The following is a 3,820-nucleotide window of genomic DNA, read 5'->3' as shown; positions in this document are numbered from 1 at the left end:
TATATATATATATAAAATTGTAAGATTGTTTTAAACATTGCCCTTGTATACATCAAAAATAAGATCAACATGAAGCTGAATGAATCTTTCCCTACCTTCCCTTGCCAAAAAGAAAGAGGTTCCATAAGTGTTCCTGAGCCATACACAGAGCTTCATGTTTGTAGATCAGCCTTAGAAAACTTGAAAGTTTCAGTCAATGATTTACTTAAATAGGTGAGGGTCTAATCTAATGAGGTTTCCCAAATATCTCCCTTACACCACCATATCCCAATACTGAAAACCCTTTTCTGGTAATAGGGTTGTTGGTTGTAGCCGTGATTCATTGATCAATAGATTCATAGATATTAGGGTTGTAAGGGACCACAGCAGATCACTGGCTTTGACCCCTTGTCCCAGGCAAGCAAGGACACTTGGGTCAGATGACCCCAGCCAGGTGCTTGTCCAGTCTCCTCTTAAAGACCCCCAAGGTAAGGTAAAGCACCATCTCCTTTGGAAGCCCATTCCAGATTCTGGCAACCCTTACCATAAAGAAGTTCTTCCTGATGTCTAACCTGAATCTAGTCTCTGTCAGTTCATAGCCATTATTTCTAGTTACTCCAAGGAGTTCCCTGGTAAGCAGAGCATCTCCTATCCCTTGCTGTCCCCCCAGTGAATCTGTAGATGGCCACAAGACCACCTCTCAGCCTTCTCTTGTGGAGGCTGAAGAGATTCAGGTCCCTCATTCTCTCCTCATAGGGCTTTACCTGCAGGTCACTAACGATATAAGCGCCCCTCCTCTGGACCCTCTCAAGGTTATCCACATCCCTCTTGAAGTACGGTGCCCAAAACTGGATGGGCCAGATTAGCTGATCCAACTGCAGCCTCACCAGTGCCACATAGAGCAGAAGTATCTCCTCTCTGGACATGTTTGTGCTGCACCTGTTAATGCATTATAAGGTGTGTTTAGCTTTACTATTCACCTCATAACATTGACAACTCATGTTCATCTTGGAATCAACTATGACTCTGAGATCCATTTCTGTTACAGTGCTGCTAAGACGGTCATCCTCCAGCCTGTAAGTGTGCTGGTGATTCCTTCTCCCTCGGTGTAGCACTTTGCATTTCTCCTTGTTTAATTGCATCCTATTCTGTTCTGTACACTTCTCCAACCTGTCCACATCTGCCTGGATTCATTCCCCGCCCACTGGTGTGTTTATTTTACCCCATGATTTAGAATCATCTACAAATTTGGACAGAGTGCTCTCCACATCCTCATCCAAGTCACTGATGAAGACATTGAACAGCACTGGTCCAAGGACTGAAACTTGGGGAACTTCACTTCCCACATCTTTCCAGGTCAAGGCCGACCCATCCATCACCAGTCTCTGGGTGCATCCCATTAGCCAATTTGCCACCCACTTGACCATGTAATCATCTATGTTACAGGTGCTCAGTTTCTTTAGGAGAATAGGATGAGACACTCTATTGAAGGCTTTCTTAAAATCCAGGTAGATGACATCTACCTTGCCCCCTGCATCTAAGCGTTTTGTGACCTGGTCATAAAAAGAAACAAGGCTAGTCAGGCAGGATCTATCTGCTACAAACCCATGTTGGTTGCCCTGAAGCATTATTTTTCCTACTGGACTCTCAGAAATATGATCCTTAATATTTTTTTCAAAGGTTTTCCCAAGGATAGACATGAGGCTAACTGGCCTATAGTTACCCAGATCCTCCTTCCTCCCCTTCTTGAAAACAGGGATCACATTGGCCCTTTTCTAATCCTCTGGCACAGTGAGTGCTCAAACAACTGTGCCAGTGGTTCTGCTGTGACACTGGCCAATTCCTTCAGCACCCTTGGATGAAGATCATCCGGGCCCGCTGACTTAAGCACATCCAGATCCTCCAAGTGTCCCTTCACTGAGTTAGGCTGGTTTCCATCCTGTGCTCATCTATAATCCAATTGGGAGATTTGTGCTGATCCATGTTGAGGAATACAGAAGCAAAAAACTCATTTAAGAGCTCGGCTTTATCCCTTCTATCCGTCACCAATTTCCCTAGTCTGTCCCATAGGGTCCTGTGTTACCCTGAGCCTTCTTTTTGCTCCCTATATACCTGTAGAAGGACTTTTTGTTGTCTTTAATTTTCATAGCCAGCCTGAGTTCCATTGCAGCTTTAGCCTTTCTAGCTGACTCCCTGCAAGTGTTACCCAAGTAGGTATATTTCTCCTTGGTAGCTACCCCCTGCTTCCACAGCCTGTATGCCTCTTTTTTTGCCCCTAGGCTCTCTTGGATTTCCATGTTCAGCCAAGAGGGTTTCTAAGGGTTTCTGTGTTGATCTAAGGACATAGGCAGACAAGGTTTTTTTGGGATAGAGGTGATATTGTTGTGGGTAGGTCTTGATTGACCAATCTTATTTCCTTTTACGACCAGGTAACCTATCACCTGGACAAGGGAGAGGAGATTGATGTTGTATATCTTGACTTCAAAAAAGCCTTCGATCTTGTATCCCATGATCACGTCCTGGCAAAAAACTGGCCAACTGCAGCCTCGGGTCCACCATGATCCACTGGCTGAGAAATTGGCTCCGTGGTCAGACCCAGAGGGTGGTAACTGACGGAAGTTAATCATCATGGTGCCCTGTGACCAGTGGGGTCCCTCAAGGCTCTGTCCTTGGGCCTATATTGTTCAACATCTTCATTAATGATGCAGACATTGGAGTCAGAAGTGGACTGGCCAAGTTCACCGATGTTACCAAACTTTGGAGTAAATCATCCACACCTGAGGACAGGAGGGCATTCCAGGCTGACCCCTTGACAAACTCAGGAAGTGGACAGATGAGAACCTGATGGTGTTTAACACTGAAAAATGCAAGGTTCTCCACCTTGGGAGGAAAAACCTGCACCATCCTTATAAGCTCAGCAGTGCTACTCTGGCTAGCATTACGGATGAAAGGGACTTAGGGGTCATGATTGACCACAAGATGAACGTGAGCCTTCAGTGTGATGCTGCAGCTACTAAAGTGAGCAAAACGTGGGCTTCATCCATAGATGCTTCTCAAGCAAATCCCAAGACGTCATTCTCCCGTTGTATTTGGCCTTGGTGAGGCCGCAGCTGGAATACTGCATCCGGTTTGGGGCTCTACAATTCAAAAAGGACGTGGAGAAGTTTGAGAGAATCCAGAACAGAGCTGCACACATGATCAGAGGTCAGGAAAACAGACCTTACGATGACAGGCTGAGAGCTATAGGACTTTTCAGCCTGAAAAAGTGCAGACTTGGGGCTGATACACTTCCCCTCCACCCAAATATCATAACTTAATTCTAAAAAAACAAGTGCTTTTCTATCCCACCTTGTAACAGACAGTCCCAGGCTCTCTGTTACTTGCAAAGGGAAGCAGCTTAGCAAGAGAGCTCTGCAGGCAGGCAGGGTGCCGCAGCTGCAGGTTGCCAGGGCAACTGACTAATGAGGTAACTGGCGAGCACCTGAAGCTGGTCTGATGACCGGGTGCAGGCAACACCAGGGGAGTATTTAAGCCCAGGGATGGGGCTAGCAGGGGCAGTCTCTCCCTGGCTGCCATCAGAGAAGGAGCTCCTGCTCAGAGGGATCATTTCTTGGCCTCTTGTTGGCTCCAATCAAGTGATGGCTGGGCTCAAGTCTGCCTGCTGCTCAGTCAGGGCTGTGGGAGGCTGGAGGAGGCAGAGCAGCACAGAGGGTCCAGAATAGTGGTGGCCGCCACTTCCAAAGAGACTCCAGAACCTAAGCCAAGAAGCAGAATAAGAGAGAAGAAGCAGCAAATAGAAGAGAAAGAGCTGATGGTAAGAAATTGGAACAGGAACTCTAGG

Source organism: Gavialis gangeticus, unplaced genomic scaffold, assembly GCF_001723915.1.
Source record: "Gavialis gangeticus isolate Ggan-Ray unplaced genomic scaffold, GavGan_comp1, whole genome shotgun sequence".
NCBI classification, from domain to species: domain Eukaryota; kingdom Metazoa; phylum Chordata; order Crocodylia; family Gavialidae; genus Gavialis; species Gavialis gangeticus.
This window is presented reverse-complemented; position numbering follows the sequence as displayed.